Raw genomic sequence first — 23,621 nt, forward strand, 5'->3', positions numbered from 1 at the left:
AAAATTGCCTCTTGCTGCCCCTGGGGGCACTGATGGATGATCCGAATGTGGTAATGTATTTGAATGGACCCTGAAGAAGCATAATATATGCTCCAAAATGCACAGGTTTTTCCCCCCAGTGATTACGTGATTGACTAACACGTAGTCACCGTGGATTTGGATGTATGTAATTTGATCTGGGCTCTGAGCTGGCTCCAGAGAAAGATGACTTGCCTGTACTAGCTGGAAACAGGGGAAAGGAATCGCACAGCACTCAAGTCCTGCTTCTCAAGAGTTTCCTTTGGACAATCAAGTGTGGCAGTGGTTACTGCTCACTGTCTGAAGCCTTCCATGTGGTGGTTTATATCAATGAACCCAGTGGGAACTTTTCTCTAAGAAGGAGCTCCCTGAAGGGAGACGCTGATTGGCCTACAGAAGGGAAACAAAGGGAAGAAGTAAACACTCTCAGTGTTAGAAGCAGGGGGGCTCCCGCGGCATTCAGCCCTGATTGTTGCCCATTGTTGATGGCGGGCTAAGCCCTCTCTGCTTTCTGATTACTCAGTTTCTTTAACTAAAGAAGAGGGTGGACTGAAGGAATAACATTTGCTTTACTTGCCCCGCTGGAATGCCGTAAGATGCTTTGTCAATTGTAAAGAGCCATGCACAAGGTATTAACTCAAGAAATGCTTATTGAGTGCCTACTGAGTAGAACTCACACTTGCCATTTACCTGCCCTTAAAGTCTGGGGAATTAGGAGGTGATTCAGCCAGTAAAAGCACCTGCTCTGGCAAGCACAGGGAGCCAAGTTCAAATCCTCGGAACCCATAAAAAAACCCATACAAAATGCCCAACATAAAAACCCAAGAATAAAACACAAGTCAGTGATTCCAGAATTGGAGGGATTCAGAGGAGGGAGACAGATCCCTGGAGCTCCTTGGCCAACCAGCCTAGTGGAATCACAAGTTACAGGTTCACCTAGAGAACTTGTCTCCAAAATAAAAACAGAGAGACATTTGAAATCCACTTTGGGTCTCTACATGCACACAGGCACATACTACCCACATAACGCAACACCACAGAAACACACAAAGCACTATATAACACAGACACAAGAAAGGAAAGGAGGAAAGAAAAAGAGAGAAACAGAGAAACAAAAAAAAAAAGGAAAGAAAGAAACTGGTAGATAGCTCAGTTGATGTTTGCCTCTGCACCTGAGTTCTACACACACACACACACACACACACACACACACACACACCTTGCATCCCCCACATAAACAAAGAAACTGGTAATCATCACAGAAAGAACATATATGAATTGTGAAGTAGAAAATCATGAGCCTAGTTGTCATCTGGTCTCCACCAGCATGTGACAGGCATGTCCCCTTTCATAGTAATAAAAAAGAAAAAGAAAAGAAAAGCCTTCATTCAGGGAACTGGTCTTTCTTTCTTTCTTTCTTTCTTTCTTTCTTTCTTTCTTTCTTTCTTTCTTTCTTTCTTCCTTCCTTCCTTCCTTCCTTCCTTTCTTTCTTTCTTTCTTTCTTTCTTTCTTTTTTTCTTTCTTTCCTCCTTCCTCTCTCTCCTGCCTCTCTCCCTCCCTCTCATCCTTGTTTCTCTTCTTTCATTTCTTTTTGTTTTTGTTTATATAACAAGATTTCTCCGTGTAGTCTTACAGGCTGTCCTGGAATTTGCTCTACAACTCAGGCTGGCCTCAAACTCAGAGATCCACCTGCATCTGCCTCTTGAGTGCTAGAATTAAAGGCATGTGCCACCAATACCTGGCAAAACTGGTATTTCTTAGAAATCATGGTAGTCAAAATAGAGGCAAGCATACTATTTCAAAAGACAAATCAAGTATGCGACTGCTGGGCTGGAACTGATCAGTAAAATGGTTAAAATTATAAAGCAATTCCCTTCAAGTACACAGCTTTAGCATCTCATTCATTTTGTTCCTTGAAGTTAATGCATTGAATTTTTTCACTGAGCGAAGGTTTGTTGGACAACATTGTAATGTGGGATTCCCCTCTGTATGTTATGAATATGTTTTATTATCATTAGTTAATAAAGAAGCTGCTTTGACTTGTGGTAGGGCAGAATAGAACTAGGTAGGAAAACTAAACTGAATGCTGGGAGAAAGTAAGCAGAGTCAGGGAGAAGCCACGTAGCAGCCGCTACAGAAGACAGATGCTGGATGCCAAACAGAACCTTACCAGTAGGCCACAACCACATGGCAATACACAGATTAATAGAAATGGGCTAATTTAAGATATAAGAGCTAGCCAATAAGAAGTGTGAGCTAATAGGCCAAGCAGTGTTGTAATATGCTATAATCACTGGCCAAGCAGTGTTGCAATTAATATAGTTTTAGTGTGCTTATTTCTGATCCAGGCGACTGGGAAACAAGTGAGCAGCCTCTGCCACCAACATTGTATGTTGTTCCCTGACCTAGGAGGAAAACTATAGCTCTGGAGTAGAAATAAGAACACATAAATGTGATCCAAAAGAACAGGGTGCAATTTTGGACACTAGAGTATTTCAAGTGGGGAGACCAAAGGAAGCAGCAGTTGGTTTCAGCTGGGGACGGAGTGAGATGGAGCTCTGAGTATTACAGGTCAACAAGAGCAAATAAAAGTAATTTACAATGGTAATGACTCGTGCCATAAAATCACTCCCACACTCAGAAAGGTTCAAGAAGAGACCTCACTTCTCCTATGTGGGCTCTGATTCCTCTCTTCAGACACCCTGCCATGTTGTCACTGATGATGAGACCTGGACTCTCATCAAAGCCCTCACTACAGTGTTGTCTAGCTGTCCACAACACTGGTAACTCTTCTATTAAACTACACACCCCAGAAAAATCTGTCTCAATGTCTCTCTTGAACCTGCATTCAAGACCTGTCCCTGAGAATGTTCATAGAGAAGGTCACCATTGAATATACGAGAGGGAAGATTCTAAAGCAGAAAGGAAGCAAGGAGCATGGTTATTTCCAGCAGAGGGAAGGGCCTGGATGCAAACACAGAGGCAAAGAAGTTGGGAAATGCAACCAACTTTGCATAGCTGCATTACAGACTGAGTTGGAGTAAGGGAAGAGGCAGAGATTATATAATGGGATCATTTCGCTCTCTGTCATAACTTTATCTAGATGCGAAGCTGAAATCACCTTTTCATCTGCCTTGCCTCTGTTTCATAAAATCCCATCCATTTCAAGTCATCCTGAGTTGGAAGCACTTTCACTTACATGTGAGTTTCTGAAATTGTTTACAAATATTTTCCATATAAAAGCCATGATACCGAGCAGTGCAACTGGATTTCCAGGGCTGTGCCATCTCTTGCATATTGGTTAAAGGGTTTCTATGTGAACTTTTCTTGTCAGGAAAAAAAAAAGCGTTACAAAACAAATCCAAATTACAAGTCAGTATTCTAGAGCTTGGAGTCAGTTGTTAGACCAATAAATGTCAATGTTGTTTGGAAATGTTTTTAAGTAAATTCTGTGTGTTCCATGTTGACATTACCTCAACTCTGTGGCTTCAAGTGCAACACTTTTCACGAGTCAGTGAGACTGAGGCCTTTCCCTTTTGCTGTGGAACCTATGGACTATTGTGGTCAAGCTCACAGAAATGGATACTCGGTGCTCCTAGGGAGCTGACATGTGAGTGCCCTTTTGTGATATATTCCCCATTCAGAATTGCAGAGTCATTATCTGTTGTTGACTACAGGCAACCTTGCATGGACATCATTCCTGTCTTTTCAGCAGGGATTGGTCCAGTGCAACAGTCATTTGCCATGGGGGAATTCCATTACCTGTCTTTACCAGAAGGATAGATTCTGTCTGGTGTTTACACTAAAGATGGGGGAAATTTAATTAAGTTCTTCCAAGTGCTAGATTTACTTACACTATCAATTTACTGCTAAAACCACCACTCTCATTTTGGAGAAGTAGAATAGGACCATATGTCTCAAACTTATCAACTGTCAGCATTTCCAGTAATAGTTTTTCTGCTTAGAATAAAAGGAAGACTCTGGTTTTTGAGTCTCCAAAGCCCTCCAGTTAGAACCTTAAGGAGATGGTGATTTGGAGCCAAACTGACTATGCTCTTTTAACAGAATGAGTTGTGTAACAAATTCAGTTTCTTCTTTGTCCAACGTTTCAGGGAAGAGTTTGACAGAGTCTTCCAAAGGTAGGTCTCTTCTCCTCTCATCACCGGTGAAGTGTATGCAAGCATTCAATAAAACAATACCACTGCTCCTAAATCATCTGCATCTTTGGCCAAGTGACAAAACTTTGGCCTGTGGGACAAGGTAGAAAACATTAGGATAAGTACATATATTTATTGGCTTGGAGATATATCCAAAGAGATTAGTAAAGATTTCTGAGTCATAGATACATATTTCATAATCCTATTCCAAAATGATAACATGGGAGTCCCCCTTTCTTTTCAGCTCAGATGACGGACTTATGGGTGGTACAAAAATAGACATGCATCTTCTTCTCTAGTTTGGAAACAGAATGTCGGACACATGAATAGAAGTTGAAAAGCATATCAACCATCTAATAGAACATGTGGTCTGTCCTCAAATCACTTCGAATGCAGTTGGAAACATGAGGGTGGCGTTGCTATTCAACTCAAAGGAAGTTCACAATGAAGGGTGAAGTGAAGAAAAGTTACTGCATTAAAGATCCGCACTTTAAGCTCTGGGAAGACGCATCTGTAAACCCACCACTCATGAGGTTATGGCAGGAGGGTGGTGAGTTCAAAGCTAGCCTTGGCACACAGAAAGATGTCTTACAAATAGAAAAGTTTTTACAAAAATCTTACAAATAAAGTGGAACAACGAAGCACTGAGTTTGGAATCCTGAGGAAAGATTTGGGAAGGTTGTGATTTGTGTTCTGACTGAAAAGCTAGATAGTTTGTACATACAAAATGAAAGCGAATGGGGCATTTTGATTGACAAAGGAGGAAGAAACTAGCAAGACATAGGCAATAGACTCTGTATGGTGGGCAGAAAGTCAAAAAAAGACCCACGATTGCCTGGGGCAGAGGATGTGAGAAGGTTGACATGGCCTGGTGGATTCCCACTTGGCCTTTTTGGTGTAATCTTAAGAATTTAGTTTGATACTGGGTGTGGTGGTCCCCAGAGCCTTTAATTCCATCATTCAGAAGTTAATAATCTTGGGTGAGTTTGTGGACAGCCTAGTCTACATAGTGAGTTTCAGGTCAGACACAGCTGTATAGTGAGACCCCATCTCAAAGCAAAACAAAAAACAACAAAAACAAAAAGCAAAACAAAACCCAAACAAAACAAGAAAGAGAGAGAGAGAGAGAAGACAGGAAGGAAGGAAGGAAGGAAGGAGGGAGGGAGGGAGGGAGGGAGGGAGGGAGGAAGGAAGGAAGGAAGGAAGGAAGGAAGGAAGGAAGGAAGGAAGGAAGGAGAACTTGTTTTGAGAGGTTGGCATGGAGATGGCTCAGTGTGTAGGAGATTTTGTTGTGCAAGCTTGAAAACCTGACTCAGCACCTAGGTAAAATGCCAGGTGTGTCCATGTAAGCACCCACCACCCCAGTGCTGAGGCTGAGAGGGAGACAAGAAGGTCACTGTGGCTACCATCCTGGCTAAAAAACAGTGAGCTCTGGGTTCAGTGAGAAACTCTGTTCCAAGAGTTTCAAGAGCTCTATACATTGTTAAATTTCCCAAAGTCCTCCTTGCTACACAATAACATGTTTCAAGGCAGAGAATTATGTCTTTCTCCAGCTGCCATAAGCACAGGCACATGCATGTGAATGTCTGTACATGTGCCTACACACACACACACCCATGCACCCACCTCCCCCATGCACGCGTGCGCGCGCGCGCACACACACACACACACACACCCGCGCGCGCGCAGTTTGAGTTCCATATTCAAAGCAAAAGCATCAGGATCCATTGAAGAGCGTAACGACATGAAGAAGCAGTGTTGTGGGACAATTAGAGTAGGATTTATGGGATTACATATGGCCAGCCAGATGGCAAATGCTCCAGCTGCATAAATTCTTTCTTGCCCCCACAATGAGCAGTGAGACAAAAGCTGAAAACCAGCAGCAAAGTAGGCTCCGTTGGAGAATAGGACCTCGCAGAAGGAATTCAGATGCGAAGGACACACACCTCCACCTGGCTTACAAGGCTGCAAAGCAGCATTCTGATATAGTGTACCCAGAGGGAACCAAGAGACACATAAACCCAGCAAAAGAGGAGAGCTACAACAGTGAGCATCTATTATTACCTGGCCCTGTGCCTGGCACTCCAACCCAGTTTTTATTTACACCACTATCATTGAACTGCCCCAAAATTCATGTCTTCTAATCCTTCCAGACTGTTGGCCAGAACATGCTTCCTCTTGTTGTCTTGAATGCATCTTTTGTAGATAGAATGGCCACCAAAGATATTCAGGCCATACTCTCAGGATTCTGTGAACATGTTATTGTATAGCAAGGAAGACTTTTGGAAATTCAGCAGTGTATAGAGCTCAAGATAGGGAGGCTGATCCTGAGCCATCTGAGAAGGTCAGTTCCAATCAGAGAACTTTTCTTGTCTGTAATTAGAGAGCCACAGAAAGCAGAGGAAAAAGGAAATGTCAGAGAAACATGAAATATGAGAACAACTCACAGCCATTATATCCACTTTTGCTGGAGGGAGACATGACATGAAAATTGTGCGAAGGAATGGGGGTGGACTTGGGAACAAAGATTGGCCTCTGGCTAAGAGCCAATGAGGAAATGAGAACCTCTGTCCTACAAAGGGAAGGAAGTGAATTTGGTGAACATCTGAACAGGCATGAAAGCAAATCTCCTAGCCCCAGAAATAAATGCAGCTATCATATCTTAGACTTTGTGACGCTATAAGCATAGAAGCCATTCAAGTCATAATGTCCACAAATTTATTTTTAACAATGGAACAGTAAGCTAATAAATGGGATCTTCTCAAGCTGGCGAGAACTGTTCCTACAGAGGACCTGGGTTTGGTCCTCAGCACCCACATGGTGGCTTACAGCTCTTTCTAAATCTAATTCCGTGGGATCTAGGCCTTCTTCTGGCCTCTGTAGGCACTGCAGGCTTGTGGTACAAAAACACACGTACAAGAAAAACATAAAATTTAAAAAATCTGTAAAAATGTTTTGTCTTTTTAAGATCCGAAGTTCATAGTATAGTTGTACTCTGCTAGGCAAGTCATAGAAGCCTAACAGAGCATCCTTCATGCTCTGATCCAATATCATGCTACTTGGCAGGTTTTCTGACTATTCCCACTAAGGGCTCTTGGGTCAGAAGAACTTTCGAAGGGTGTGATCATGTGTTGCCGGAGACAAAATGATTAGAAGATATTAGAAATTTGCTCACAGTATGCAAAGAAAAAAGGGATTACACTATTATGAATTCCCTTTAAAATGTCATTGAACCCTAAGAAAAATGTAAACATAGTGTATTCTTTGGATCAGTGGTGAATGTGGTTCCATTATCTCAAGGATGATAGTTTTACATTGTGGTATAGCTCTACTGTATGATGGAGGGGGTTGTAAGTAGAATAAATCCTCATGTACTAGTAGATGAACATAGACCCATGGTAATGAATGATAAGATAAGCGTGAATGCTATTTAGAAACATGGAAGCAGTTAAAAATTAACAGTTAAACATACAAGTCAAGAGGGCCAGTGAACTGGGAGCTCCCACGCATGCACAGTGAGGCCTGTCTGCCTCACTTTTTGGCTTCTACCTTGTAGCTGCAATGGATCCAAGTTTGAAACACAGCAACTTTGACAGATATTATAAGAGACTGAAGTCCATTAGAAATATCCAGAAAATTACCAGGTCTATGAAGATGGTGCCAGGTGAGTAGGAGAAGCCAGCTCAGGGGTACGGAACTGGCTCCTTGGCTCTCCATGAGAAGGCTGATAGTAAGGGCCTGGGACAAGAAGAAACACACACCTTCTTATTCGTGTGTCCTCAGGTTGAGGGCTTTGTGGGACTATTCAGTCCTCGGGGACTATCCTCCCAGCAGCTGGAAAAGAAGTTATGCTTGCTAGGATTGGTGAAAAAATCAGGGGCATATTTTAAGGGGCTCACTCTGACCAGTTTTTGGTGTCATTCAAAGACTTGGAGATGAGTAAATCATCACCCTTGGATTGTTAAATTCTGGATATGACTTTGATGAAGGCTCTATCATTTTTAATCAGCTCAAGTCTGCTATCTCCTGGAAGACAGAAGAGAAGCCCCCTTATCTCTCAATGCCATTGCAACTGCTGAGAGCATGAGTGTTTATGAGGACATCACTGCTGATGTGCCGCAGCATCACCAGGAATACAATCTGTACATCTACCTGAAAGAGTCTGCGAGCATAGTGCCGGGATGGCAGCTACGGATAGCACCCGCAAGAATGCCTCTGATATGATCGACAAATTGATGCTGATGTTCAACCTCAACTGCGTGGCTATCGTCACAGAGGAGTTAATTGAAATCATCTGTGGGGCTGCTGCTCAGGATTAATGGAAATCAGGTTGCATTTTCCTAAAGAAGGAAAATGCAGTAAGCTGATTTTGACTGACTGCTGTCTGTCAGAAGAAAACAAGGTCCACTGAGATACAGAGATGGCAAGGTGTTTGTAAATTATCTTATGACAAACAACTTACCATGAGAAAGAAGTTTATAGTTAAATGTGCCACGTATGTGGACAGAGGAAGAACAGAAATCCTACTCTTCAGAACAAAGCTACATGACATAGCAATGCACCGTATAAAAACAAAGACTATTGGCTGGGGAGATGGCTCAGTGGGTAAAGGTGCTTGCTGTGCAAGCCAGGGGACCTGAGATCAAATCCCAGAACTCATGTTAAAAAGTCAGATGTGGTTGCATGCAAGTCTGTAAGTCCAGCACTGAGGGGGTGGAGTGGAGTCAGAAGGATTACTGGGTCTTGCTGGCTACCAGCATAGCTCCAGCTTCAGTGGGAGACCCTGTTTCCAGGAAATAAGCTAGAAGGTAATTGAGCAGGAGCCCTGGCAGCCCCCTCTAGTTTCGCCTCATGAGAGTGTGCACCTGCATGCATATTACAACATACACGTGCACGTGTACTCACACACACACATGCACGCACACACACACACACCACAATTATTTGGAAAAATAGTCAGTGATGGCAGTGATGGTTAGTTTTTTGTCAACTTTATACAAGCTAGGGTCATGTGAGAAGGGGAAATTTTAATTGAGAAAATGCCTCTATAATATTTGTCTGAATGCAAGTTTGTTGGGCCATTTTCGTTTTATTAATTGATTTGGAAGGGCCCATCCTACTGTGGACAATACCACTCCTGGGAAGGTGGTCCCAGTGGCAAAGAAAAGCTAGCAGAGCAAGCCATGTAGTACAGCTCAGTAGGCGCCCTTTCTCTATGGCCTCTGCTTTATTTCTTGCCTCCAGGTTCCCATTGTGAGTTCTTGCACTTACTCCCCTTCATGGTGGATTGTAAGCTGTGAGCTGAAATAAAGCCTTTCCTTTCCAGATTGCTTTTGGTCATGGCAGTTTCCACAGCAACGGAAAGAAAACTAAGACAGTAGCTTAACATAAAAGTTTGTTTCACCCCATTTTCTGAACTATGTGCTTCCAGTCGTCCTGCAGCTTCCTTCAGCAGTAACTGGAGATGAAAGAAGCTGTCCTTCTGATGAAGGGTCCCAGAAGACAAAATCTACAGTTTTATTTATTTTTGACAGTTTAAATTAGATTTCTTCCTTTTTTGAACTTTATGTTAAAGTTTTTTATTTTTAAAATCAGCATACAAAGTAATGGGTTTGGGTATGGCGTTCCCACACTTACTTTGTTATTGTTGAACCTCCTCCCTCCTTCTCCCAATCACCTTGCCCTCCTCCTGTTGGTCCCCTTCCGTCATTACACTAATAGTTTTTGTGGGAGTTTGAATGTAGCTGGCCCCCATAATCTCATGGGAAGTGGCACTATTAGGAGGCGTGACTCTTTTGGCATGACCTTATTGGAGGAAGTGTGCCACTGTGGGGTGGGCTTTGAGATTTTCCATGCTGAGGATACCACCCAGCATCTCAGTCAACTTTCTGTTTCCTGCAAGCCAAGAGACAGCCAGCACCACATCTGCCTGCATGCCACCATGCTCCCCGCTATGATGATAATAGACTATAAATGAGCCACCCTAATTAAATGCTTTCTTGATAAGAGTCACTACAGTCATGGTTTCTCTTCACAGCAATAAAAACCCTAAGACAGCTTTCATGTCACAGGTACCCTGTTACCCTCTTTTGTCCCCTCATCCCATCATTTAATACCATTATTCTCCTTTCTCTGTGCCTTCCATTCTACCCTCATGATCTATACACACACTTCCACATATATACATGAAGAAGAAATTCCACACTAGCTCAGAATTGAGTATAATAAAGGGTTATATATTTAGGGGTAGATCCACAGATCATAATCCTCTGCATGAACAGAGAACAGGAACCGAATCCCGCCACCCAGAAGAGAGGCCAGACGTGCACTTTACATTGGCATAGACAGTATAAGAGGCCACGCCTAAGTGGGCAGGTAAATTAAAGGCTACTGGCTGTAGGAATTCCTATAGCATATCCACAAAAATAAGATTAAAATTTAGGAACCATGTATGAGAGAATGTATCCAGCGTTAGTCCTTCCGAGCCTGGGTTTCCTCACTTTATGTAGTAATTTTCTGTTATGTCCATTTTCCTACATGTATCATGGCTTCATTTTTCTTTCTTACTGAATAGATCTCCACCGTGTTTATGGCCCACATTTTCTCTAGCTACTCGTCTGTTGATGGACAGCTCAGCTGGATCCACACCTGGCTGTTGGGAATCGTGTGAAACAATAAACGTTGAACTGTAAGTATCTCAGAGGTAGGAGTTAGAGTCCTTTGGGTATATGCCCAGGAGTGGTATAGCTGGGTAACATGGTAATCCTAGTTTTAATTTTTTGAGAAGCTCCATACTGATTTCCTTAGTGGCTTCATCAGCTTTTCAGTTTTAAAAAAGAAGAGTGTGGAGTGTGCCAGTTCTGAGCAAGGAGTAATTCTGAACATCGATATACAAGAAAGTAGCACAAATTGATCAAGACAAAGTTCAGTTGCACGGGTTGGTACTTTGTAGCAGGGAAGCTCTCGTGTATATCTCCACGGAGTAGCCCAACCAAACAGCTATATTTCATTCATAAATGACTTTTTTACCAAGGTTGTCTTGTCTGAATCCTATAAGGTCAAGCTCATCTAGTTAATGTGTGAATAAAGATGCAGGAGCCAATAGGATCTAGGGCTGACTTGAGGGACCCCAGTTTCGGTACCCACTGCACCAAAGTGCTTTTGCTACTGGTGTTTTGAGGGTTAAGTGTGAGCTTAACCCACCAGGACAGGCTTAGCTATTATCATAGTTAGGGTTTTTGTTATGAAAAAAACATCATGATCAAAAGCAACCTGGGGAAGAAAGGGTTTGTTTCAGCTTACTGTTTCACAAGATAGTCCACCACTGAGGGAAGTCAGGGCAGGAAGTCAGGTAGGAGCCTGGAAGCAGGAACCAAAGCAGAGGCCATAGAATAGAGTGTTGCTTACTGCTTCCTCCTCATGACTTGCTCAACCTGCTTTTTTCTAGTACCCAGGATCATCATACCAGAAGTGGTACCACCCACAGTGAAATTAATCATCATTCAGTAAAATGTACCACAGGCTTGCTCACAGGGTAATTTGCTGAAGGCATTTTTCTCAGTTGAGGTTCCCTCTTCCAAAATGACTCTATCTTATGTCAAGTTAACATAATAGCTAGAACAGCTACCCATCCCCAACCTGCCAATTAACAGGGGAATTTAAGGGGCACTTGGGATATGGCTCACTCAGGAAACTACTTTCTACTCAAGGGTGAGACGCTGAGTTCAGTTAACCAGAACCAAAGTAAAGCTGGACGCAGATGTGCATACAGCTGTTATCACTGCACTCCTACTGTGAACTGGGAGGGACAGACAGTAGTGTCCCTGGAAGCTCAAGGGCCAACAAAGCTGGTATACATAGTGGTGAACAACAAGAGAGGTTATCTCAAACAGGAAGGTCCGGACTGATGCTCATGGTTCTCCTCAGGCCTCCACACATACACTGTGGCACATGAATACTCTCTCCCCTCTCCTTCTGCCCCCCACTTCCCCTCTCACTCACACTCACACACACCCCACAAATATTAAAAATGGGCCTAGTGAGATGGATCAGAGTTTAAGAGCTTCTATCGCTCTTGCAGAGAACCTAGGTCCAGTTCCTAGTGCTTGCATGGTAGTTCACAACCATCTAGAACTCCAGTTCCATGGGATTCCACACCCTCTTCTAACCTCTGAGGATACTAGGCATGCATGCGGTACACACACATACAACAGCTGAAACACTACTAGATATTAAATAATACAATAAATCAGTCTAAAAATATTTTAAATAGAGGAAAGTATTAGTTAAAAAGCAGAAAGAAAAGCATCACTCAATGTGGCTATATGAAGCAGAGGAATAACAAAGAGCCCAGTGACCCTCAAGTCTATCTTCAGAGCACTGACATGAGAGTTAGGTTTAAGTAGAGGGCAAGACGTGTTCATAAATGAGCAGTCTGCTCAGGGGCTAGTCTCAGCCTACCATTGACACGACATTGTCTTGCTTTTGTCTTGCAAGGCAGTCTGACAAGTTGTCAGGTGGGAAATCATTCTTGAGGAAGAGTTCTTCCTCTGGCTGTCACCATGACTTACCCCTAGGCAGTTTTACTCCTACTTTCATGTCATATGTACATATATATTAATGTATATATGTATATATATACATACTCTAGGAACCACAAATGAGGGAAAACATATAATATTCATCTTGCTCCAATTGGCTTACATTGCTTGTATCAGGTCTGGTTGCATCCATTTTCCCACAAATAACACAACTTCCTTCCTTATGGCTGAAAAAAATATTCATTGTGTATAAGTATCCTACAACAGAGGAATGAATAAGGATAATGTGGTATAAGTCATGGGATTTTTGTGGGCCCCTCCACTCGGAGCACAAACACTTGGTTAGCAAATTCTGCTGCTGCTGTTGCTCCCCCTCATCTTCCCCTTCTGTTTGATTATTTATTCGTTTGTTACATTCATTAATTTGGAGACAGGGCTGTGTCACATAGCCCAGGCTACAAAGAAGGTCTATGCCGCAAACTTGCAGCCATCCCCTCTCCTCTCTCTGCCTCCCAAGTCCTGGGTGCAGGCCTGAGTCCCTGGCCTTGGTTTCAGCTCTTGCAAAAGTCCACCATCAGCCTTCCTACTCCCAGTCTCTCTTCTTTCTAAAGACAAAATCATGGCCAATGGAGAAGGGGCACTAGAAGAGACAAGCTGAGGCAGTAACAGAGAGGGAAATTAGGTTCCAGTCCCCAACGTGTTCATCTGATAAGAGCCTCCAAACTGAGTCTTGCCACTGCTGGCCTTCTGGGTAGAAGATACACTAACAAAAACACAAAGGAGGCCATTGCCCATAACTGCCAATCAACCCACAGTAGGCATGTCATAGTACACCATTTATCAGCCTTCCAGGATGGAACCAAAACGAGTCTCGTGCCAGTCCCACCAGATTTTCTCTAATTGCCTCAACCAGACATCTGGCAGGTGGATACCATCCAGACCAATGTCCAAATCAGCACCTTAGGAACTCCTGCCAACCTAGTAGGAGCCTGGGAAGCCTCTTCACTGTGGGAATCCCGGGAGAAGCTGAGCTGGATAAGTCAGAGATAAAAGATGAGGACTTTGCTTCAGAGCTTTGCAAAGGTTAGCTCTTGGAATGTCCCCATTGTTAGGGCCAGCCATGGCAACCCAAACACAGCAGTGCCTTCAGAGCTTTGGCTCGGTTGCTAGAGTACCTGTCTGGCATACAGAAAGTTCTGGTATTCAACCCCAGCACTGCAGACATGTTGGCATACTCCTACACGCTCAGCACTCATGAGGTAGAGGCCAGGGAAGTAGATATTCAAGAGACCCTATTTAAAAAAAAAAAAAAACCTGAAGCCTGGGGAGGAAGAGATGGCTCAGCAGTTAAGAGCACTGGGTGCTTTTCCAGAAGCCCAGGGTTCAAGTCCTACATGGTGACTCATAACCACCTATAACTCCAGTTCCAGGGAATCTGATACCCTCTTGTGGCCTATGTAATCATTGCACACACATGATGCACAAACACCCAGCAAAACACCCATACACATTCAATTGTTTTCCTTGTTTATGCATCCTAGCCAAAGCTTTCCCTCCCTCCCTTATATAATGTGACCACTGTTGTAGAAGAGATAAGTCGAAATTGTGGCGACTTTGAAAAGTGCCTGGAGCCGGGCGGTGGTGGTGCACGCCTTTAATCCCAGCACTTGGGAGGCAGAGGCAGGCGGATCTCTGTGAGTTCGAGACCAGCCTGGTCTACAAGAGCTAGTTCCAGGACAGGCTCCAAAACCACAGAGAAACCCTGTCTCGAAAAACCAAAAAAAAAAAAAAGTGCCTGGAGAAGGGGAACCTCATCTCATCCGGAGGACATGAAGTCAGACAGGTTTTTCAAGAATAAGTAATATCCAAAATGACATATTAACCATGGTAAGAAACCCACAATGACCAAGCCAGGTAGTCATTGTCAGGGAATTCAGTGTCAGTGAGGAGGACAGACACAGATAACAAACACCTTCTGCATTAAATGTCTGTGGAAAGGTAACCCCAGTGTCCTCTGGGAGTCCAAAGAATGAGCTCATAATGAGAGGGGAGCGAGGGGATCGCTGTTCCAATGATGATTCTCCCTCGGTTGGTTCTTGATGGGCACTGTTGTTCTCAGAATGTGCCTGTGTCTAGAAACAGTGATTTTAAAGTGGAAATTATGCTAAAATGAGCTGATTACAGCTGTCCTTGTTAGTTTTCTGTCCATTTGCCACAAGCTAAGGTCATCTGAGAAATGGAAACCTCAATTGAGAAGACACCTCCGTAAGATCTGCCTGCAAGGCATTTTCTTATTTAGTGATTGATGTGGGAGGGCCCAGCCCATTGTAGGTGGTACCAGCCCTGGGCTCGTGGTCCTGGGTTCTATAAGATAGCAGGCTGAGCAAGCTATGATGAGCAAACCAGTGAAAGCAGCCTCCATGGCCTTTGCATCAGCTCCTGTCTCCAGGTTCCTCCCCTGTTTGAGTTACTGTCCTGACTTCTTTTCATAATGAACTGTGATGTGTAGTGTAAACTAAACTTGGTTTTGGTCATCGTGTTTCATCACAGCATTGTAGCTTCAAGTAAGACAATAGTGAACTCTAATTCAAGGTGAATTATGACCTTATAAGAATAAGAAATCTAAATGTAAATTGTTATATCTATGCATTATGAACACAGAAGTTAAAGGATGCCCATTGACAAACCAAGATAATTGGCCTCAGAAGCAGTAAACCCAGGCAACAATTGTGTCTTAGAATACTAGGCTCTGCCTATCATACAACAAAAGTATATGCTCAACTCTGTTCATAGCAGCATTGTTTGTAATAGCCAGAACCTGGAAACAACCTAGATGCCCTTCAATGGAAGAATGGATGAAGAAAGTATGGAATATATACATATTAGAGTACTACTCAGCAGTAAAAAACAATGACTTCCTGAATTTTGCAGGCAAATGGACGGAAATAGAAAACACTATCCTGAGTGAGGTGAACCAGACCCAAAAAGAGGAACATGGGATGTACTCACTCATATTTGGTTTCTAGCCATGAATAGGGGACGTTGAGCCTATTATGCGTGATCCTAGAGAAGCTAATTAAGAAGGTGAACCCAAAGAAAAACATTTAGGCGATGAAAGGAGACAGAGACAAAGACCCACATTGGAGCACCGGACAGAAATCTCAAGGTCCAAATCAAGAGCAGGAGACAGAGCACGAGCAAGGAACTCAGGACCGCGAGGGGTGCACCCACACACTGAGACAATAGGGATGTTCTATCAGGAACTCACCAAGGCCAGCTGGCCGGGGTCTGAAAAAGCATGGGATAAAACCAGACTTGCTGAACATAATGGACAATGAGGACTACTGAGAACTGAAGAACAATGGCAATGGGTTTTTGATCCTACTGCACATACTGGCTTTGTGGGAGCCTAGGCAGTTTGGATGCTCACCTTACTAGACCTGGATGGAGGAGGGTGGTCCTTGGACTTCCCACAGGGCAGGGAACCCGGATTACTCTTAGGGATGATGAGGGAGGGGGACTTAATGGGGGAGGGGGAGGGAAATGGGAGGTGGTGGTGGGGGAGAAGGCAGAAATCTTTAATAAATAAATAAATAAATAACTTTAAAAAAAAGAATACTAGGCTCTGGAAGTATGAGAACATAGATTCTGTTGTTTACTTGTGTAAAATCTGTTGTGGTCTCTTACTGTGGCCCATGACTACCAAGAGACAATTCTTTACACTGACTTTAGAAGGACTCTTGACTACCGAATTAGTTGTGTAAAATATCTTCATTTTTGTTTGAATATATTTTTATTTTGAAAGTGATAAATAACAGACCTTTAAAAATTAAATACCAAATTAATAAAAAGAATGATCATGTTAAATGTCTTGACTCTTTATATTAAATAAAATGTGGAATATTTGTTGTATCCCAAAGATTTCCATAGCCTTGCAGTTGATATGTTGGCTTTCCTAGCCCATCTGACCTATTTGGGACCAGAAAGATGAGAAAGTGTGAAATAAGAGAAAGCAGTTTTAAAAAATAATATACTCTGTAGAGAAAGTAAGTAGGATTTGTGGAAGAGAATGTATCCCAAATCAGCAAGGTGAGGAGGGGGATGATGTCTGTGCATGTGTGTATGTGTGTGTGTATACATAAACGTGTGTCTATACAAATATATATGCACACTATATAAATATATAAAATGAATCACTGGTCATGTAGTTTTAAATAGTGAAATTGCCCTTAAAGGAGTGGCCTAAAGGGTTGTATTAGTTGGAGATCATAGTACCTCGAGGAAGAAAGACATATTAATCCCCTTTAAAATACCCTCAAATGGGATAAAGGGGATTGTATCAAACTTAAAACCTACATATCCAAGGAAACACTTAACACATTAAACAGATAACCTATAGGATGGGAGAAAATATTTTCAAACCGTGTACCAGATAAGAAGTTCATATCCAAATTTGGCAAATTTTCCATGGTCAGAAGTTGCACATCTTCAAATCCCATCAACCATGTCTTGAAATATCTTTTAAAATTGTGCCTGTAATAAATACAAGCAAACTTTTTCTTGTGACATTCCTCAAACAATACAGTTTGACAGTTGCATGGCTGGGCAGACTGAGGGGCCACTGCCAGTGGATTTATCCCCACCGCATGTACTGGCTTTTTAGGATCCTATTCTCTTTGGGTGGCTATCTTGCTCAGCCTAGATGTAGTACTGAGGGCCTTGGACCTTCCCCCAAAGAAATGTGCCTTACCCTCTTTGAGGAGTGGATGGGGGTGGGGTAAGGGGTTAGATGGAGGGATTGAGAGGAGGGGAGGGAGTGGGAACTTGGATTGGTATGTATAATGAAAAAAAATAAAAAAATAAGTAAAAAACAAAAATATTTAAAATAGAACTCAGGAGATTAAAGCAGGATATTGACAAGATTTTTGTACTCCATGTGTGTTGTCAAGATAAGGAATCATCATAACTGTTCCTCGATGGATGGAAGGAAGAGAAAATTTGATGCAGACATACAATTGACTATTTCTCAACCTTAAAGAAGGAAATGCTTCCATTATCATCTGAAGGATGATGAAACCATTTAGAACCTTCATAGTCATTAAGACACAACAATTTCATTGTGTCATCTGCTTTTGGCATCAGGATGATGACACAAGTTTCACTCAAAACTTTTGAAGAATTAGAAGAGACAAGGCCGTATGGCTGAAACCTGAAGCGTGCGTGTGTGGGCCAAATGATAGATGCAAACATAAGGTATATGGAGTATATATGCTAACAGAAAAGAAATGCCTACTAATTAAAATGTCAAGTAATAGAGGAAACAAGATACACTGTACAAAAGGCAGAAATGGAACTAAGTCGTTCAAAGATTAGAATTGAGCCGGGCGGTGGTGGCGCACACCTTTAATCCCAGCACTAGGGAGGCAGAGGCAGGCAGATCTCTTGTGAGTTTGAGACCAACCTGGTCTACAAGAGCTAGTTTCAGGAAAGGCTCCAAAGCTACCGAGAAACCTTGTCTCGAAAAACCAAAAAAAAAAAAAAAAAGAAAAAGATTAGAACTGAAATAATTTAAGAGAGAATATATCTGAATACAGATGCTAGAAGAAAGGATTACTAAATGAGGGAACATCTCATTGTCAAAAGAGAAGGACACACAAAAAAAAAGAAAGTTCAAAGAAGAGTGTGAGTAAGTGACTTTCTCATGGCTTATTAGTATTAATATGTCTTAATTATACACATCAAAGGGACTCGCTGTGATATCTTCATAATGCATACATTACACATTGGCAATAGCCATCGGTGTCTCAATGTAGTTTTGACATGCATTTCTTTTTTTTTTTCTTTTTTGGTTTTTTGAGACAGGGTTTCTCTGTGGCTTTGGAGCCTGTCTTGGAACTAGCTCTTGTTGACCAGGCTGGCCTTGAACTCACAGAGATCCGCCTGCCTCTGCCTCCCCAGTGCTGGGATTAAAGGCGCGCACCACCACCACCCAGCTTGACATGCATTTCTTTAATTACTGATGCTACTGAGCACTTTCCTGAGCCAGTATCTTTCTATGTAGCTCAGGCTGCTCATGTATAGGGGAGAAGTCTCAAGAGTACATGTGAAGAGAAGGGCAGTCAGCTATCTCATACTCTGTGTCTTTGGGTTCTATATTATAGATTTATCTATTACAACTCAAAAGTATGTTTTAAGTTGCTGCCGTATTCAACATGGCATTTTTCTCTAAAGAAAAGAACCTCACAAATATTTTCTTCCTATTTATATGACAATCATTATTATGAATAATCTAGAGATGATTTAAAGCATCTAAGAGGATGTATAGAGATTATATATGACAATCTTCTATAAGAGCTCTGACCATCTGCAGATTTTGTTATCTTCTGGGCATTCTGGAACTAATGATCCATTATTGCATAAACTTTTCCTTCGGAGATAAGAACAAACAACTACTCAGTCCAGATGACCAACCAAAGTAATGAGACCACTGATTTGGTGAAGCGGTGAAATTTTTGGACTTAGCTATGGGTCATAGGTGATGTGTTATTTCCAGGAGTGTAGATGACCCCAAATCATCTGTGTCACTCAAAAGTCTCACTCCAGCACAGAGAATGAGTTTCCCTTCAGTTAACCTTCCACCTCCTCCCCATACACCCTAGCCTTGCACCTTCTGATTCCATGCGGCCAGATGCAGCTTAGGCACAGATACATTCGTTTGGAGAGGATGGTATTGGATGAAGTATCTAGAATCTCAAGAGGAGATCTGACAACCCTCCCCATCACCACCACATGTTTTGTTCTAGCAAAAATGTGAACAGGCCTGAACCTGGGTGTCTCTTGCAAGTAGTCACAGTTTTTCCGATTTAGATGGCTATGGTCATTATGCTCAGAGGACAGAACTGTACAGCACCAATCATACGTGACTATATTCCACATCTCTTCAGTTGTTCACCAAAGGCTTGAGACCCAGATGCTCCCAGTTCAGGAATCACAAAGCAGGTGGGGAAACTCTCTGGAAGACTTATAAGCAAACACTCAGATAAGGGGCTTCCTCCCCCTCTGTGCTTGCCTGTTTGGAGGTTGACAATTGCCCAGCACTATGCCTTCCCAAGGAAGCTGAGCCCCCACCACATATTCTTCCAAGTCCAGGTTTCACTCAGAAACTCTCACATACAAATGTTCGATGTCATCGTGAAGTTCACATCAGAATGAGTTCAGATTACATCTTACTTACTCCACGGGGCTCATTGTGCCGCAAATGTCGGAGCCATATTTACTCCTAACTCTGTCTGCTTATTTTTACTTCTTTGACAAGAATTATACTTTAACCAGCTCCGTGAAAACATTAATTTGCAGATCTGATCACTTCCAAGTGTATTTTGGGGGTAGTTACAGTATATCACCCAAGAAGGTGACAAGTGGAGTAATCCTTGCATTGTCGCATCCAGGGTGTCCATCTTTTATCTTATAAATACAGCCAACTCCATCGTCTCGGTTACTGAATGGGAAGAGTAGTATAAATAATCAAAATGGCTGGGGTAAAGTTCATTTGGATTTGTTTGGGGGGAATGTACCATAGTTTTTCCTGCAGCAACAACAGGTGTTCCTAATTACGGTTTTGCTTAGGCTAATACTGGAATTAGCTTGCCTGCACAGAACGTATATATGTCAAGAGCATGTGTAACTGAGTGGGAAGAACTGACCCAAGACTCTTGATGCTATTTGATATACAATTTGTGTGTGCGGTCTGGAGTTCTCTATTTTTAACTGACCTATCAGCACGCATTAAATGAGAGGCACTTTCCACACTGACAGGAGGCATGCCAGATCCAAAGATGCCATAATTTCTTCGATGGCTCAAGATCTCCCTCTGTGATTTACCCCGCAAGCTGCCTTCTTTCCTGACAGCCTGGCAATTGCGATGTTTGAACCTGGAGGAATTTGGGGGCAGGCATAGCTGAGAGGCATGAGGAGGAAAGCAAGGCGTGTGGTGGACTCGGGATGAGACGGCAAGCAAGGCTTCAGCCAGCATCTCTTCCTTGCTGACTTCAAAATTCCTCTCTCTGGCCCCAACCTCTCTCCCAACTCTAATGGGGTGTGGGTCTGCATATTCATCTCCTCTGGAATAGACACAACACACACCCCAGTTAAGTTTCTCTTCTTCAAATCCCCTCTGGGATTCATTTCATCAATGATTGTAATGTCTCTTCTATCCAGCCCCTGGCCTAAGAGTTCAGTAATCATCACTGCCAACCTCTTTTCTGCTCCTCCACACAATCTCCAGCTGTTGCTGCTTTAGCCTCTTGATTGTCATTTGGGTTTCCCCATCGATGCCCTCACTCCCGCTTAACCCAGTCTTTATCGAGTCTTGTCTCTTTGACACAACCATTTTCATACACGGTGTTCTTGCATTGCATCTCCACAAGACAGAGACCCAGAAGCACTGTCAAACGGAATTGTATGCTGTGCCCCGAGCAGGCCTCATACTGTCTTCCTTGTGCATTTGCTTCTGGAGATGCATCCTTTCAGCAAGCCCTCACCACGGGGGAGGGTCTCCTTTCTCAAGAGCCAACTCCAAATCCCTGTCTCACCGGAAGCTTTTGTAATTCCTGCTTGCAGCTGCAAATGTCTTCCCCTTTCTTCAAATGTCCCTAGTACTTTCTTCCTCCGTTGTAGCACTGTTCCCATTAGTAGAATGATGCTTGTGAACACAGGGTGCAAAGTGCAAGAGGGGAGAGTCCAGTCATTTGAAAGTAGCTGAGAAAACTCAGTTCACTCACACAAGAAGTTTGAGTCTAGTTTGCAGGCCAACTGCACGTCTGTAACTTTGTACACAGATGTAGCCCAAAGACCAGAGGCCAAGGTAACACCCGAAGGCTTGCCACTTCCGATCTCAGGCCCACTCACTGGACATAGCAAATCAGAATCCAAATTTCCACGTGGTCCTTGGTGATTGCTGGGCACACTCAAGTTTAAGAAGAGTACTGTGGTTTTGCATAAGTAGGGAGGGGAGAGGGAGCCACCTCCAAAAGGGACACACACCAGGTCCTGTCATTAATTCAGTCCTCTGGGGCATGGTACTAGCTTCCGGGTCAGTCGTGCAGTATGTATTGCTACTCTGAATTTACCAGTCCCGTTTCCTTCCTACCCTTAATTTGGGGGTAGCCCCCTTCCCTTCTCCAACCGCAAACAAGAGAACCTTGTCTCCTATTGGCGAGCTGTGGCCGCACAAAGCTGGCACCAATTAGGGACTGGGATTGTACAGCCTGCCTCAATCGATGTGGTCTCTGGCCAAGGTGTGAGTCACACTCGAGTCCTCTGTTAAACATCAGAGAAAGGAATGCCACAGGGTGATGTCAGAGTGAGCTTTGGAGCCAGCCACTCCAAAACATCTGGTGCCGGAGGAGTATTCTGAGTTTGCGTGAAGAGAACACAAGAGCAGTTTGGAGTAACCATCGTGTTTAGTGTCTTCTATGAAACATCTTTGTTTTGTTCCAAAGAGGTAAGTAAATAAGTGATATTTGGAAGAAAGATAAAATAACAACAACAACAAACTACAACCCCCCCCCCCAAACTCCACTAAAATGACTTTCCTTCCTTCCTATCCTTTCTCTTTCCTGAGATCTTCTGAGCAAGAACAGCCTTCCTTTGTTTCCTAGCCTTTTTCTAATTATCTCAGCACAAGCTCGGCCCTTTGCACCCACTTTGTCGGCAGATGCGGGTGGGGCCCGCGGAGCACAGGCTCACTTCGTTCTCTGTGTCGCAGAGAAGCTGGGAATTAGAAAGGCTCTCAAGTTGAGGCCAGGTAGCTCACACTGGGAAGTGGCAAAACCTGCTGTGTTTGCCTCAGGCGTGTTTTTGCTGATAAATTACTGCTCCTCAAAGCTCCTGGCCTTGGTGGAGCTGTTCAGTTTCTAATCAGAACCACACCCCGACTGTGACAGGAGTGGTTTCTGAGTGCCTTGTGTCTGGTGGTGGGAAGAAAGCTAATACTGTTCTCCTGTCACAAAAACCAGAACTTGCTGCTCACTTCTGTGTCACAGACCACTGACTGTGTGTATTTAATGAGTATGTATTGTCAGATTAGGTCTTGCTAATCAGTGACATACATGTTTTAAATTTAAAAAATCTGAAAGATGATGACACACTCTTGGTAGAAGCTATACAACTCACGAGAAGTTGCCTCCACACAAAAATCGCAAAATAAACACATTTTCCTTTGAATTGTTTCTCCATTTGCTGAGTGTAAGGGTTCTTTTGAGAACAGATATGTGTGTGTGTGGGGGGGGGTAAAATGAGTTAACATAGTTGTGAAGATTGGCAATTAAAAATCCATAGGACAGAGCTAATGAGTTGTCTCTGGTGACAAAGGCTTTCACTATCAGCCTCGGAACCCAGTGTGATCTGGGACCCAAATATACTAGGAGGAGCAATCCTCTAGTTTGTCCTTTGACTTCCACACACGCACACATACACACACCTAATACATAACTAACTAAATGAATAAATTACACAATTTAAAAGAAAAAAGCAAAATCCAAAGGGCAGGTTAGCAGCAAGCAGGAAAATCAGGCAGGGATTTCCATGATACAGAATTCCTTTTATGGTGTTACGTGATAGTTTTAGAGTTGAAGTTTCATTTTCTACAGGTCATATTTGGTTCCATGTTTTCTATGCTCAATCACAGTAGTAGATAAAGCTAAGGCTAGCCAGCCTTTCTTGAAGAAGACTACACAAGTACAATGTGTCAACACAGGTTAACTACCCTGTGTGATTAGAAAGCCATGAAAGTCTACAGTGTGGTGACATTTGTCCAGTGACTCCAGCATGCATAGCGAGAGTCTGTGAGGCAGTGTTTAGACAGCCTGTGAGTACACTTTTTATTGCTGTATCAAAATGCCCGAGT

General features: G+C 42.9%; 1 pseudogene; it reads left to right on the forward strand.

The window, feature by feature from the left end:
- Nucleotides 1–8,494, forward strand: part of LOC130868632 (ATP synthase subunit gamma, mitochondrial-like) — a 28,329-nt pseudogene extending 19,835 nt beyond the window's left edge.
- Nucleotides 8,495–23,621: the final 15,127 nt, after the last annotated feature.

This window comes from Chionomys nivalis, chromosome X (genome assembly GCF_950005125.1).
Source record: "Chionomys nivalis chromosome X, mChiNiv1.1, whole genome shotgun sequence".
Classification (NCBI taxonomy): Eukaryota; Metazoa; Chordata; class Mammalia; order Rodentia; family Cricetidae; genus Chionomys; species Chionomys nivalis.